The sequence below is a fragment of the Psittacula echo genome, assembly GCF_963264785.1.
Source record: "Psittacula echo genome assembly, chromosome: 4".
Lineage (NCBI taxonomy): Eukaryota > Metazoa > Chordata > Aves > Psittaciformes > Psittacidae > Psittacula > Psittacula echo.
Window position 1 is genome coordinate 36,508,189 of NC_137738.1, and position 16,984 is coordinate 36,525,172.

At 43.6% G+C, this 16,984-nt stretch overlaps 1 protein-coding gene across 1 annotated transcript in view; it reads left to right on the forward strand.

Moving 5' to 3' along the window:
• Nucleotides 1–15,991: 15,991 nt before the first annotated feature.
• Nucleotides 15,992–16,984, forward strand: part of AGPAT4 (1-acylglycerol-3-phosphate O-acyltransferase 4) — a gene marked incomplete at its 3' end in the record, with an annotated part of 81,367 nt that continues 80,374 nt past the window's right edge. Inside the window, exon 1 of the mRNA XM_080616305.1 lies at nucleotides 15,992–15,997. The remainder of the gene's footprint in view (nucleotides 15,998–16,984) is intronic.

The following is a 16,984-nucleotide window of genomic DNA, read 5'->3' on the forward strand; positions in this document are numbered from 1 at the left end:
TCAGGCCTGAATTTTCTTTCTTTTTTCTGAAGACCAGCACCAGTAATCGTGAAGGAAGTTACTCACCACTTAGGGTAAAGGGGGCAGAATCAGATTCATGCCCCTAGCCTCACTTCACAGATGAGTTCTGAAAATAAACACTGTATCAGTCAGTTCAATTAAAAATTCCCACAAGTGTTGAAACAGCATGCAATAAATATTAGCCTGTGTTGTTGCCGCACACATTGAACAAAAAAGATAAAAGTTTTGAATAACTTCTCATTAAATGAGGCCTCCTTGGTCTTTGCTCTGAATATGGGAAGGGGTCTGTGGAAAAAGAACTGGGGCAGCCATGTCCGTTGAAACCTACGTGACATATGAAGACCCACAGAGGAGGCAGTAAATGTGCACCAGTCACTTTCATTCTGACACTTCCATATGTGAGTGGTTGACTTTTCAGCATACTGTTTGCTGTTTATGTGTGTAGCATATAAATCTAAACTGAAATGGTGCATTAAAACCACCAACTTATTAGCTCTGTAAGGCTTGAAATCTTATGCTGTAGCCACATTTTGCTACTCAAGACTCATTTCAAGATCTGTTGTATGTCTGTGCCCTCTTCCCTCTTCTTAGAGCTAACTATGGGAAGCAAGTCACTCTACCTTCCTGCTGTGGTTTAACCTGGAAAGCAAGAAGAACCCACATACTCCCCCTGTTCCCATATCTTTCTGCATAGACCTGATGTAAGCAAGGACCCTGGCAAATGTCCTCTGGAGGATTTTGCTGAAGTAGCTGAAGATGCTACTATGCCCGTCTGTGTGCCCTGCCCTTCTTCTGTTACTTGCCTTGTACCAATGAACAGTTAGCATTAAGCAGTTCACCTTTGGAGAGGATATTGTTGAAAAGTTGGGCTATGCCTTGGAGCAGTTAAGACACAAACACATGTTGCTCTTTTGTCTTCTACAGAATCGATAACCCAAGAGGGTGGGAAGGACAGCTAGGAGACTAATAACATCTGAAAGTGCTCCTGCAAGATTTGCCAGTCTGTCTGCTAAAAAGCCCCTTGGCTATGTTAGTAAAGCATGAAAGGCCGCAGTCTCCTCTAGTGCAAACCTAGTGTCATTTAAACCCATGCAGCTACACCAGACTTACACCAGTTAAGCACCTATACTCGTTCATAGTTCATGCCCTGATAAATATTTAGGCAGCAGAAGCCAAGGCTCCCTACAGTCTAAACTGACCAGATGTGTGTCAGGTTAGGGTACAGCTTCCTCTACACAGCTGCAAGTCCTTCCCATTCCCACCTGCCCACACATCACTTCACAGATGCCAAAGCTTTCTCCACAGTGATTTGCACTCAGGTAGAGAGTTGAATGCAACTTTAAGGAATTCAACTCTTGTCTAATTAAGATGATGCAATCAACTGATCCATAAACACTTAAGGATCTTATTAATAACTCTATTTTTATCAGCTTGAGTGCCAGACACAGTCGTGCGAGGTGATCATTAGTGCTGATATTTGAAGTCAGGGAAGTTTTCGCTTACTGTATTTTCCTTTATGAGCATTTGCCCTCTGCTAACCCACTCCCTCTGCCATTACTGTGCTGGATCCCATTTGCTGCTAGCATCCAATATAAAGTCATTTGCTCTAAATTACTTTAAAAGTACTGACGGCCACGCTTCCAAAAATACACTCTTAGTAACCAGCTTCTAGGCACAATTTTAGGATACAGGAAACTAAAAGAAAAAAAAAAAAAAAAAAAGGAACAAGCTTGAATTGCTTTTAAGTGAAAAAATTTTGGAAATAAGGTTTTCAAGAGCTACTTTCTTGTGGGAAAATGGGTATTCTCTAGTTGCTTGCCTTCTTTTTTGAATTCAGAAATGGCTTTTAGATTCCCAAAGCTATTTATAATAAAATAGCTTATCTCTAATATTAAACAACTTCTGCTACCCCAGCCTGTCACTTCTTGCCTCCAAGAACTACCTTTAGCAGTTCTTACAAAGCTTTACTGTGCTTCATATTGTCTAGCACTATGGCAAAAGATGACTTTTTGTGCCCCTAAGGTGTCACAACCCAGATGGTTGGTATTTCCTCCCTCCCACCCCCTCTTCTGAGCAGTATTGTAGTAGCAGAGCAACAGTCAGAGGGCAAGACACATCATATTCCCACAAGGTCCCACTCCATTAAGAGAAGAAGAGCTCAAACTTGATGGCAAAATCCACAAAATGCTATGAAGGCAGCTGGACCCCTCCAGCTATGAAACACAGTGATTCACCACGCAAGCCCAGGAATTTCTTTTGGCTGTCGGATGACGCATACCACGCTGTGCAGAACTCTTTACTATGGAGTTGTGCAAACTTCCCTTGTTTTCTTGTATGATGGAGATTCCTGCACACACAGGGCATTGCTGTTTGGAAGTCCAGATATCTTGGTGAGTGAATGTAACACTGGCTATAAGATCCTTATGCTGCACTAAACTGAGCACTAGCAAATCCCCTTGTCTTTGTAGAAGCTTTATTAATTTCAAATGGACTTTGAGATATTCCCCTTGGCACAGCTCAGTGCAGGAGGGAGGGTCCAGTTAGGTTTGCAACTGTTTGACCAGTGCCACTGCATAGGATTTGTTTTCAGAGTTCATTTATTTGCCTAAATAAGGTACTTGTATTAAGAGACAAAAAAGCATTTCATACCTGTCAGGTACAAAGTTTTCCCTCTGGCAAAAGAGGGAAACTCTTTAATTAGTTGTCATGATGTTACCGCACTGCCTGATGTAGGTGTTGTATCAGTGCTAGTGTGAGGTGGAGATTTTTAAGCCAAGGGTTTTGCAATTCTATTATCTGTGTTGAAAGAAATACTGGGTTTTTTTTTTTCTATATTTTTTTAAATTGTGATTCTCCTCATGAAATAAAATGGACAGGAAAAGAAGATAACAGAACAGAAAACACATTTCCAGTGTATAAACAAACTCAGACTTCTAGGTCACTTATGTCTCAAATGCTACAACTCATTGGAGGGGGAAAGAAAAAGTGATGCTTAGGGAATCAGCTGCAGCCATCTGTCTCCAAGGAGCAGCTGGTGATGAGATGCTGTTATTAATGAAACGGGATTGCTCACTGCTGTCCATTTACTGCAGCTAGTGTAGCCAATTCTGATTCATGCTACCATTACAGCTACTGTGCCTGAGAGGCAGCAGGCTTTGTTGGTAGTACTGATAATACTTGGGACACCTGTGTTTTAAAGAAGGTGTGAAAAGCACTAGATTCAGAGTGCTTACGTAGACTTTTGTGGTTGAATTGCCAGGTAACTGACTGACAGATCCCACAGCTCAGAGTTTCCTGGGCTAGTGATTATTAGTCATCTAGAGTTGGTGAGTAGGAAATGACATTAGCTGTGTTAATCAGATTGGAAAAAGGACATGGGCTTACCAGGCTGTAAGTATGCACAACAAGCCTTTGTTTGCTAACATTTGTGGCTTGAGCTTAGGAGCACCTGAACTCCTGCAATAAATGACAGCTACTAGGATGGCATTGAGGATTCTCTGCAGAGCAAGAGGTGTCTCAATAGCAATCCGGGCATCTCAGCCCAGTTTTTAACATATCACAGAGAAAAACATCTGACATGTATGGCACTCAGCTTTAGTGCTTCTATACTTCCTACTGCATTTTCTATAAAACTCCATTGTTGATGTTTTTAAGCCTTCTTCTAATACAAACACATGCCTCGTCAAAGTAATCCTGATGCTGGGCTATAGAGTGAGTCTTTTCTCAGAAAACAGTCCATTCAGAGTACTGTATGTAACAGTTTACATGAAGGATTATCTAAACTTGTGATTTTGACACTCATCTGACACAAGGTGCTGGGTGTTTGAGACCCGTTTGTGAAGCAGGCAGCTCTCTGAGGAGGTCTTGCATAGTGACTCTTCTCAGGTACTCCCTTAGTACCTTAGTACCAGCTTTAGGTGGCCATCTCCAGGAGGTTCACCCCTGCAGGGCCAAGTGAGAGAATTGCCCAATTTCTGGCTGAGCCTTTTGGGCACTTAGCCATAAGGTCGCTTAGCACAGTTTCCTACTGAAGAGGTATTTGGAGCAGGGCCTTTCCCTCCAGCAAAGGAATGTATTAAATTGTTGACAAGGGACTTGGCAGTCTCAGACAATGCAATGCCTAAGGAACTTGAGCATTGGTTTCAGGACAGCCTGCCAATGGTTTGTAAGAGGTTGCTAATTATTATCAATTGCAGTGATTTTTCCAAAGGAAGTGGATTGCAATTGCAAATTCACAATTGCAATTTCACATAGACCACAAAGGAGAAGTCTGAATAAACAGCCTTTGATTCACCATCAAAAAAAAGCTGGATTCAGCTTTGTTGACTAGCTCCATACCCTGCTGCCACCCCCCTCACTATTCCCTAGGCCCAGACCTTTTCACAGAATCAAAGAACAGAAGGGAGGATGATACAATGGGGCAGCCTGCGCCATGAAGCAAAGATGGAAGGGTTGATTTCTCATGTATGAAGAGAATCAGGGCCCTTACACAGAGACAGTCTTGGGAGTTGCTCTGATGTGTGCATGAGGCCACACTTGAGACTGAGGTGGACAAGAATATAAGACACATGGGGGCAGCTGGAGGCAAAAGTAAGCTTTTACAGAAATAGTGTGATCTTTTGTGTCTGATAATGGTTAGGGAGAGGCTCTGCCATGGCAGAGCCATGGCTGAGACTGTTTGGGAAGGGAAAAGGTATGGCATCATCACTGATTTGCACCTACCAAAAAGCACCCCTGTATTACATGCTGTCTTGTTTGCCAGATTACATCTCTGGCAAATCCTTTTAAGTTTTGCCCCATGCACAGGCAGCAGGACAGCAGGGCATGTTAGAGAACTGGAACCAAACATGTCTCTAATACTAGAGTTAAGGATTCAAAGGTAAATAATTAGTAGATGCCAGCAAGGCACCCAGAAAATCTTTCACACTGAAGCAATTTCACTTCAGAATGTATAACATCACCCTTTCAACAATGGTTTCTTTTCATTACAGCCTAAGAGCAGTGTGGTGTTTGAAATAGCCTAAGCACTATGAGGCCTGGGCTTCTGAGAATTACTCTGTCATTTTTGTCACAGGTGTCCAACCTGCTGTTTCCTGGCTCCTTTCCTTTTTGAGTGACTGCTGCCGAAGAATGATCAGATGTCTTCATTAGATTTCCAGCTATTTCATGTAAAAACATCCCTCTTTTTAAGGTTTTCATGATCACTTAAGAGTTTTATATTCAGGAACTATTTTATTTTTCTCTGGAACTTTATTTTTTCTTAATACAGCATCCTTATGCAACAGCTAGTTCTGGAGCTGTGTCTGCATCCACTGAAATCAAGGAAATGCCACTGGGAGCAAGATCAGGCCAAACAATAGAAAACTGAGAACTAAGGGGTCAAAGGAAGAGACCTGTCTCCTGCTGTGACACTGGAAATATTTAGATTCCCAGACCAAATCTACAGAGGGGGAGCAAGATTAACTGGGAGATATTAGAGGAAAAACAGTGTCCTGTATGCTTTTCACACAGGACACAGATTTGCTCTACTTAATGGGATAAGGCATTCTAAATGTACAGTGTACTGTATTTTTTTCAGTGGTATCACAGGTATCTCGCAGACCAAGGCAATACCAGTACAAAATTTATTTGACTCTTTCACCCCTTTTCTCTAAGTCCTGAGCTTCTAATGTTTTTTTTTCCCTCTCTATTCCCTGTTAGCACATCTTATGCAATCTGTTTCAGCAATTTAGTATCAAAGATGTTGTCCCAATTTTTTTCATTCCTTAATGTGCATAACAGACATTTACAAGAACTGCAAGTATCCAGCTTTTACCCAATTAGCTTTTAGCTAATGCCTTTTTATTTAAAAATCTATTTCATCAACCACTGGCTCCTTTTAAGAAAGAAAGCAACAGTACAGAATGCCAGTTATCTCCATTTTTGAGGGGTCAAATTTGCTCACACCAAGTATCTCAGTCTACAAAGTGGACTACTAATTTAACCCTTAAGTCTTCAGGAGCCGTACTTCCCAGAATGTCTCTAAAAGCGTGGGGTCTTTATGAATAATCAGTGGGCTCTATTAAAGTATACACAATAAAATTTGACACAAATCTGTTCTTCAAATAGATCAGACTGCACAGAAATAATAATATATATATATATACACACACCATCCATACGAAGACTGCTGTATAGTGGATATTTCCTGCTACATAGCCAGGATTTATCCCATAAATTTATTGGGAAACAGATGGCTCCCTGATGTTCCCTTCAGATAAAGCAGTCTTTACAGAAGTAGCACATATGACAACACTAGATACAGACTGCAACAGCTGATTAAGACAAGAGTTGTGTCCCGTCTTGTGCTTCCAGTACGGACGTAGTGGTGCAGGGTTGGAGGAGCTACAGCAGACAACACGTGCTTCAGTGACCAATGTCTAAGGATGAGTATTTTGAATGCCACTTCTCAAAAGTTTGTTGGGTTTTTTTTCTTCATGACCTTTCCAAATCTGTATAATTAAACAAACAGATAATCAAATGCTAACTTCCATGTAAATTTGTCAAGTGAACTAATGTTGCTCCCTGGCAGAATGTAGATGAATGCTTTAAGTGTGGCTTAAAGCTGCTGTCTTTTTATGGGCAGGGTAAGTATGCAGCCATTCGCAGCGTGATGAAACTGCTACAGAATTCACTAGGAACTAGACCAAGCAGCACACACTTATTGCAGGGATTGCCATTTTCTGTAAGTGTGTAAAAGCTCAAAATGCAAGGCTTGCATAGTTTGTCTCTACACATATTGCAACAAAGCAGCCTCCTCCTTATCATATTGAAATCATTATTACCTCTTCTATGGGCAGAAATATACATATATAATCAAAATTAATAGTTGTGTGATTTGTTTCTGTTAATGTATGTGTAACTATATATGCAGATTATGTATTGCCCTTGAAGACCTGGAGAGCAGCCAGTGTGACTCTTCCCCAGTAAACTTGATGTAAACAGAGATATGCAAAAGCAGCATTTGTTATTACAAGATCTGAGCTACTTCAAGTTCCAAGTCGTTCAGGCAAACATTTTGTTTTACAGTTTCTTATCTCTTCTTCTGGAAGAGTGGCAGTTTCCTAAGTGTCCTGGTTTCTAAACTGCACTCACCTTTACAGCTCCAAAGTGATCTTTCCTCTAAGATCTTGGAGGAATTTCACTCTCCCACACACACCCATGACCATGACAGTAACAGACGTAGGATCTCTGTGTTTCCAAGGTGCCACTGAAGCCCTCATCATTGTCACTCTCTGAACTATGTTTGATCAGAGCTGCAAGATTTCCTCATACCACAGACGCTTTTGCTAATGTGTACTCAATTAAAGAATGAGTCTCTTCTAAAATTAACTGTGGCCCCAGGGTTTAGTTTTAAGAGGATGCTTCCATTTGTGGGTACCAGGTGGCTTCTTTGCAGGGAATTGGGGTTTTTGATTAAAAACAGTGGATCCACTGTATAGCTGAGGTAAACAAAACGCTGGAGAAGTTAGGGCTAGTCCACACTAGAAAAATTTGCCCACAAAAGATACTTACATGGGCTGCAAGTATGTGGTTTTCACCACCACTCCCCACCTTGGCCTATTTAAACTGGTACACCTGCATCTGTATTAGGGCTTTTATCATTACAACAAAGCATTGTATCAGTACCTTTCATTTTTGGTTTCCATATTTAACTACACCATTAGCATATATTTACCCATGTACATGTACTTTCATCTGGCTTCCTAAAAAAAAAAACTGCAGTCATGCTACATGCATCAATCCCTACAATAATTCCTGAACTTGTTAGCTGAATTTAGTCAAGCCCAAGAAAGCAGCAGAAATCTCAGACACAATTACTTTCCCACAGATTTCATAAAGATGGATACGACAAGTACAGGAAAGGCTTCCTGTTATTGCCTGCATGGAGGGACAGCCTGCAGTTCAGCCTTTATTACACTTAGCCTACACAGAAGAGGAACATTATGAATGCTTTTAAATACCTTTTATAATCTGCACCTTATTGGATATTAGACAATCTAACTGTAAGACATGCAGCAAGAGCAAACAGGGCTTCAAGAGTCTAGCTGTGCACGGCAGTGTATCATAGCGTATCCAGCCTATCAGTCTAGCAGCATCAACACTAGCAGTGCTGCCTCTTCCTCTAGGCTGGCATAGCTAGAACTGAAGAACTTTCCAGATCAGAGAAGCTTTGGCCTGCAATTAAATTTGTGAAATCGAATTCACAAGGCACTTATAAGTGCATGTGGTGAGCAGGACTGGGGTCCAGCTGTTAGAACCAGCAAGCAGTTAACTTCGGCCATGAGAAATACCTGTGTTCCTTACTGATTGGAGTGTGTGCTCTGCCCAGCAGGAATCTTATAGGGAAACTCACTGAAAGTCATCCATTTCACACACAGTGAGAAATCACCCTTGGAGTGCTGGGATCATTGCCTGATCTAAGTTCCTGACTCAACTCTTCAGTCTGCCCCAATGCAAAAAAGCAATTTGCATGCCCACAGGCAACAAGGAAAGAACTTCAATGAGGTTGCAAACTCAAGTACTCAGAACAAGGAAATTCCAAAACTGAGACCTGATGAAACAATTTAGCTGCCTGTGTTCATACAAGCTTGTTGGGGTTTTTGTTGTGGTTTTGTTTGCTTGTTTGTTTTTAATTAGCTGCACAAATCATAATATTCTCTATTCAGTGCTCTGGAGGGTAGAGTTTAAGGGAAGATAATTCGATTCCTTTTCATCCTCCTTGCTTGTAGCACCTAAAGAAATACACAGTGAGGACCTTGCAAACCTTGCTCTTAAGACAGAAGTGGTTTTTTTTTCTATGGGCTTTCTAGTCTCAACTTTTACCACGGTATCTAACAGCTCCATAAGATTAATACATTTACCTTTTAAACCCCTATTTAATTAGGAGGGGTTTATTATTCACATTTCTCTGGTTAGACGTTTGAGAACTAGATGTGCTGCATCAAAACTGTGATTTATCTCTTCACTGGAGAGTTTTCTCAAGTGTAAAGCATCCATAAATCCTATTATATTCAGCTGCAGCTTAATACTAATGAAAGCAAGAAGCCAGATTTTTAATATGGCTTCCCAGAAAATGGGGAACATACAAACAAGCAGCCACAGAGAGTTTTGTCTCAAGGCTAGATATGTAAAAGGTGTTCAGGCATGACCACACACAGCATCAGGGGGCCTGACTTTTGGACCTTTGGCTCTCAGGATAACACCTGTACTCTGAGTGAGATGTCTTGGAATAATACCCAAAAAATCTGTATGTGTAGTACACAAATCAGCTTCAAGTAGCTGATAGGAGATGCTTAGGACAGAGGTGTGCTACTCCCAGCCACTCTCCAGAATCAAGTAGAGGAATTGTAAGGGATTGTAAGTCTTCTCCCTCTGCCTGGAACTGTCCCTTTTTCCAAATGCAGCCACGAGGTCAGTCTTTCGAAGTATGGCTGCAGAAATGCCCTCTACCTATCTTTCTCTATGTAACTGTTCAGCAGTTATACCACTGGCCTGAGGATGTCGAGTGAGCTGGATTCAACTCCTTCATGACCAAATGGGAGGTAGGTTGCTAAATCTCAACCTCCTAAACAGCACACTCACCCACTCCACCAGCAGTAACCTGTCAGGGCCCTGATACCTCTTAATGGCCCTGACCAGCTTCATCTAGGTTCCCCATCCAAGCACCCTGCATATGGACCATGGCTTCTTTTAAGCCCATGTCTAGGACTTCAGTCCTTGCCTGACCTATCTAGTAGATGGATGTGCCTTCAGTTTAGTCTCCTGCCTTGTTTCCTGGATGGATCTATGTTGTAGCCCCATCTCCAGCTGTGGTGTGACTGGATTCCGTTTATACAAACTCTGCACCTGATTCATTGCTTCATCTTGTCTAGGACTGTCAATGGACCCTGCACTCTGCTGTGACTGCTCTGTTTTGGTGTTGTGGGGCAGTGATCTGGCTGGTAAGGATACTGCCTGTCCAGGGGTCACCCTCAGCTCTAGGCTTGTCTTCCCTTGGGCAGCAAGCAGCCTTGCTGTTGCTGCTCACCAAGAAGAGTTGTAGCTTCTTGTTCCTCCCAAATGTGATAGTCAGGACACCTTTTTCTTGCAGCAACTAGTCTGGGAAGTCTTGTGTATACCCTCTTTCTCCCCTCCTTAATGCATAGTACAACTCCCATTGTTTAGTGTTTGCTTCAAGTCCTTTTAAAAAAACAAAACCAATTTACACTGAGGGTAAACAGTGATGCGGCGTGGCTGTTACGGACCAGGACTATAGGGCTCTGCTCTGGCCAGCGCACCCAGTACTCCCCTCTTGGTTCCCCAGCCTCTGGAGCCCTCCTGGCCCAGTGCAATCGCACACCCTGCAGAGGTGACAGTGCCGTCCTGGCGCTACGTCATCCCAGCCATTATCACCTTCTAGTGCTTGGGGTGTTTAATAGGCTCGGTTCTTGCTATTCTCTATTCAGGGAAGCTGCTTTTCACTCCACAGCCAGAGCTCCACAGCAGATATTTGCATTTTCAGAGAGGGAATATTGTGAGTAAGGGTACACGGTGCTTGGATGACTGCCATGTGCCATTTTTCTCCGCAGCGCTCTGACCATGGCCTTGGTACTGTTCTTCAGGTGCTGCTGGAAGTGGCAGGCACTCACAGGTGCCCCTCACCCCGCAACAGTCTGCCCTACAGCGGTACTCCGCTGCGGCCACGGCCCAGCTAGCCCCCTCCGCCTTTACCCCCGTAAAAGGGATGACGAGTCCATTTGGGGACTGGGGCCGCCGCTTCCCCCTCAGAGCCGCCCTTCCGCCGTCCCCTCGCGCTCCTCAGCGGCAGAGCCCTCCTGCTTCGCTCCACTCGCTGTCGGGCGGCGCTCCGCAGGGCAGAGGGAGGCGGTGCGGGGCAGCTGTCACCCCTTTCCCACCGCCCCGGGAGGAAGTGACATGGCAGCGCCAGTGGGGAGGAAAGGCGAGGGGCGCCCTTTTCTTCCTGGAGCCGCCCGGCGGGTGGAGCCTGGCGGCCCCGCCCGAGCCGGCCGCCTCCCGGCGCGTGCAAACTAGTGGCAGTTGGTGCGGCTCGGCTGCCGCCCTGTCGCTCCCGGCGCCTCAGCGCGGCGCGCATGCCAAGGTCCCGCGGCGCCAGGTACGTGCTCTTTCCCTGGCGGCCAGCGAGCTCCTCAGGTGTGGGGCCGCCTTTCTCCACCCGCTCTGGTACCTCGTTCGGAAAAAGCAGCCCTGAAGCATCCCCTTCCTAAAACAGCCACCTCCCGGCGCGCTGGAGTGGCAAGCCGAAGGGCCGGCAGCCGCCGGCAGGATGTGCGAGCGAGGCGGGGCGCGGCGGGGCGGGAGGCGGGCTGCGGACAGAAGTTCCCTGATTTATTCGCCGCTGGGCCGGGTCTCCTCAGCCACCGCCGTCGCCTGGCCCCGTAGCGCTGATTCTCCCGCTGCCGCCGAGAATTTTCCTGCTGTCCGCGGGCCCCCTTTGTGTGGCGAGCGCGGCCCGCGCCGGTGTTTCCGTGGAAACGGAGGAGCTGCGGCGGCGGCCTTTGCACGCTGGGGGCCCCTCTGACGGTCGGGCCTGGCCGGGTCGGGCGGTCACGGCGGCCCCTTCCACTTTCCTTTCGGTCTTGCCCTGGCGGGGCTGGCGGTGGCGGGAGGAGGGTGCGGGCAGGGCGGTTGCTGTGGAAACGGTCCGGTGCGGCCGCCTGTTCACTGCCTTCTCGCCGAAGGCGCTTGTTCGCGGCGGGAGGGGGTCGTGTGGATGGGCGTGCAGTGCACAGTCACAGGTCGCGGTGGCTGATTTTAACGTGGCACCGAAAATTGTGCTGATGAGGTGAGGTAGCGTGAGCGGTGGCTGGGCGGAGGATTGGGGGGACTGCCTCTCTGGTGATGTGTTCACGTGTTGTAGGAGCCTTTCATCTCCCTGTGTCTCTTAGAGATATTTAAGCCGAATTAGATAACGACCACAAACTGATTTAAGGTATGTCGACCGATACCATGTAGTGAAAGGAGAACTCTGAAGGGGGTGTTGTTTAAATACGAAGTACCCTTTGTAGCATTTGTTTCAACAAGTGAGCACTTGCATAGCTAAAAAGAAGCAACCAAGAAAAGCATCTGTTTGAACAATGTCATATGGAAACTTCTCATCTGTATCTTTGTTATGCATTTCTAAGAGTTGTAAGCGTTTCTGGACCATGTGCAGACGTTTAAGAATGATGTACCTTATGCACGTACTTGTGTTGGAGGTCAGCCTTGCTGCTATGTCAAAACTGAAAATACAAGAAGTGGAAGGATACAAGAAACATTCTCAAAAAAAAAAAAAAAAACACCAAACCAAACCAACAACAACAAAAACCAAAAAAAACCACAACCCACTAAACACCCCCCCCGCACCCCCAAGCATTTTGTTGAAACCAGTGATGTGTCCAGCCCAGGAAGTTGTGCCAAGTGATTGTAGCCTCAGCTTGTACCGATAATCACCTCACTCTAAATTGCAAAAGAATTAAAAGCTGATGGAGTAGAGACACTATTGCAGCCATCTTCTCTAACTTCTCACGTGAATGATAAGATTACTGTAGACATACAGAGGTCTGTTCGTAATATACAAGGCCTAGCTCTGTATAAATACTGACTGGGCGGATCACTAAAGCAGTTGAGGTGCTGTAGATGTTTCCTGTCATTTACTGACCAACAGCTTTCTTAAGCTGTTATCTGATCTAATGCTGTGTTTTTTCAAATACAGTGGTTTAAAATACATTTTGATCCGTTTTAGGAATTTGTGTAAATATTATGTATAGCTTTTCTCTTTTCTATTAATGTTTTGCATAACAATGTCTAAATAAACTGTGTCTAAAAATGTAGCTTCAGCTGCATTTTCTGGAAGACAAGAGGGCCACGATTTATGTGGAAGAATAAATCAGAAAGCCTGCAATGAACAGAGGAAATATTGTAAGCTGCTGACGGATAAAGGTTGCTTTGGAGCAAAGTTTGGTTGTGTTTTTGGCAAGCACTTTTAACAGATTTTTAGTATATTTTAGAAGTGGAGAAACTATACAGTGAGGTTAATGCTTGCCCAGAGTCGCAGAACAGAGAACACTATGCCCAGAGCATGGGAATGAAGTGTGCTGAGACCCAGGAGGTGTCAGTTTGGTGGGGAGGTTGTTTTCTTTTAGCAAGTCTTGTTCTGTCCATCCAAAATCCAGGGGCACTGCTCTTTGGAATGAGGCATACTTTCCTGGAATAATGGTTGTACATCATTTACAGTTTAGTGCACTTACTGTTCCATAACAGAGAAGACCTGTGTAGGAGGAAGGTTCGCTTACAGGAACTGAATGAGAATCCTATGCCTGTGCTCTGCCCTGCTGAAAAGAAGCAGCTTACTGTTCTCAGTTGTATACCCTAATTTTATTGTTGGAAGGTGAAGGCCGGGAGTAACACCCCTTGAAATGTCTTCAGTGCAGGAAGACACTGTCACAGCTGTGGTGAGGTTACCAAGATGATATTCTTGTATCACAGATATGCACTTGTGGACCTTAGAACTTGTATTAGCAATTTGGGTTTAAATTTTAAAAAGTCAAATATCCATTGCATGATGTAGAAGAGCACTTCACTAACTAATTGTGTCACTACTACTGCTGTTGATATGCCCAGGGAAGGGAGCAGATGAACAAGAGGGCAACAATGCATTGTAGTGCAGTGTGCATATGATTTAGTCAGTGAAAGCTTTTGCAACTGTGGGCCTCCTTTGTTAGTGAAAATGTTATGTGAGTCAAGGCAACTTTCTTCTGAGGTGTGTTTGATTTAGCTGTACTGAATGCAGTGGGCTTTTTTTGTGAAGAAACTAGAAATATGACTGAGAGCAATACCCTGTGCGCTCCGTTGTGTTTTGGCACTGGTATGTGGCAGCCCAGTATGTGTTTTTTCCCCAAGTGCTTTGTCCACAGGCTGGCTTTGCCCAGTGATTCATTTTCAGGTGTTCGGGAAAGTTTGCCCACCAATCTGTTGTTTGGTGGTTTTAAACTCATTCACATCTGACTGTGTGGTGAGTACCCTGAGCACCTCTGACTAATGCTTGTGTGCTGCACAGAAACTGCTGACTCATTTAATTTTCATACTTTTCCCCTGTCTTCCTCCAGAGCCTTGGACTAGAGATGTGGTAGGGTCAAGGTAAGGTCAGGGGAAGAGGAAATAGAAATTAATGAGAATAACTATGTGGTGTGGCAAGGATGAAGATGCTGAAAAAACCTTCTTTGGTAACATAAGAAAAAGATGATGGCTGTAATGGATTTCCTGAAAAGGTACATAATAAACCATATGTTAGGATCTGGGCAAAGCAGTCGAACAACTGTCGTGAGCCCACAATTGGGAGATGCTGGGTTATGGTCCTTTTAGTGGTATGCTCTTCATTTTGAATATAAAGCCTTTTTACTCCTTTGCCTCTGTTTGCACTTTCAGCCCTTCTGTCTGTCTGGTTATATTCTGCCATGAAGAGCTTAACACTTAAGTCATTTTCTGCTACTTGCAGAAGGGCTGACCTGGCTTGAGTTTTCTGCTGTAGCATAAATAACAGGAACAGAGAAAGACAATTAACCAGTTCTAGGCTGGAAAGTCAGAGGTAAAGGTCACTTGGCAGAAGGAGCTGCAGGCAGGGACAAGCACACTGATTTCACATGTATCTGTAACTGTTTATTAATGCCTGAAAAATTTCTGACGTGCACCGGATTTCTTTTTAATCTGACCAACAAAAGTTAAATTTCAATCATATTTTCGCAGCAGGATTCAGGTGAACAAAAAGGTTTGCTTGTGCAATTCAGTTAGCAGATTATGCAATTTTTTTTTATCTATCAGGAAAAGGGGAAGACCTGACTTAAACCCTGCTGTTAAAGATGAGGAAAGAATATATTTTTGGGAATTCTGTGTGTAGAATTGGCATGTGACTTTTAATCAATTTAAAATGTCAACTACTGTGTGAAAGTTAAACTGTGCCCTGTTTTTCCCTGTCTCCATGTTATGCCTCTCTTTACACATCACAGTTTGCCTCTTAATCATGTTTTTCAGCATTTCAGAAAATACCATTACTACAGATGTTGCTTTTACTCTTCTGGAAGGTCTGGAAGCATTCTGTCTGCAACAGCCTACACCTGCACTTGAATCATGTATGAGATTTCCCTCCTTTAAGTCACAAAGGCTTTAGTTTATTTTACAGTTGAGGGTATGCTTAAGCAGTGCTTAAAATTGCACAGACATTTACATTTTTTATTTTTATATTGAGCCTTCAGTGTGTCACTGACTGGTTTTCACATGCCTATGCCTGTACTTCTGAAGGTGTGCATAAATACTACATTTCACCTAAGATGGAGGCAAAGAAAGGATTTATTCTGAATTTAAGCCTTGCAAAATGTCTCAAATTTATTTGAAGTTAGCAGGACAAATGCTCAAAGCAAGGCTTTTAAAAGGACTTAGGCACCTGAAATGATGCAGAGATGTAAAAAATCCAGGTATGTGTTGAAGCACCTGATGCTTAATTTAGTGCAAAATTTATAAAAATGTTACTGGATTCTTACCCAGCATGTTTAGGAACTAACATATGCACACTTGCCGTCCAGTAAGGTTAAATGCTGTTGGATCAAGCACTATGTCTGAATGATTTTGCTGGAAGTTTAAGGTGGTTTTGCCACCTTAGACCTGGCTAAGGTGCTGAGAATACAAGTCCATTAATTAGTTGTATTTTATTTGACTGGTTTTGAGGGATAATGTTTTCCAAACAACAAGAACTGTTGAAGCTTATCAGGAGGTTTCTTTTGGCTTCAACAGGATTTGAATAGGATCCAAAATGAAACATCCCTTTATTATTGGACTTGATAAATCCAGAGATTGTGATGAAGGCTTCTGTTCTCTGAAGTTCTCAAATTAAATAAGGCTGTTCGGGGGCTGATGGTCGGGAAAATGAGGCTGAAAGGCAGAGGTGAGTCAAAACTGGTGTAGAATGGGACCACTGAAATGTGGTGAGGCAGCCACCATGTTTATTTAGATTTTTGCCTGGCATCTCGATTTCTGGTGCAGCTGAGCCTTACACTGAAGCCAGCATTTATTTTTGGAACCATATCAACCACATCTCAGCTGTAAGACGTATGTTTTCCTAAGTATTAGGTGTTACCTCTTTAAGGCAGGAGTTGGTTTTCTTTGAATAAATCTGGAAGCTTCCCATTTATTCTCCAGCTAAACTATTTTCTACAGAAAGGAGCATTAGAAAACATTTAATGAATAAATATTAGTATTCTGCTTATCCCGTCTTGGTGTGGTTACATCTTGTTCATACTCTGAAGTGTCATATGATAGCATTCAGCCAAATTAAATTAATACTTGGAGGCTAAAAAAAAAATCTTGTGTTTTTCTGTAACATTTACTCAATATTCAAAGAGCATGCTAATGAATGTTATTTCATGTAAGTTAAAAATATGCAAATGGATGAGCTGAAGGAGGCAGTCTACTGTAATAGAAGATCAAAAAACCTAATAGCTTACTTGGAATAGTAATCAGGTAGATGGCACTTTTTGTTTCCGGCACTATCAACAACATCTTATGATTTGTACTGGAAGCTTTTGCTCTGTCCCCTCACAGGTCAGCACTGTTCCCTCATATCCCTGTGATTCAGAAGCATGGAGGATGTGGTCTGTCCCATGCACCCCGCTGTGTCTGAGGCAGTACTGTCAGTGGGGCTCAGAATCTACCAAGTGGGAGAACATGGTTGTTGCCAACACGCCATAGAGCTGCTCAGTGAGAGACACTATGTTTAAAGTATTCATACTGTTTTTTGGGGGGACAGTAGAAAATTTGTTACCAGTTCACAGGCTGATGGTGGAAGTCTCACTTGTAAACCAGTAGTACTGCCACCATGGTGTTTTTTTCAGTTCACTGATTTATGCCTGATCTCTGCCAATTTTCGGATCTT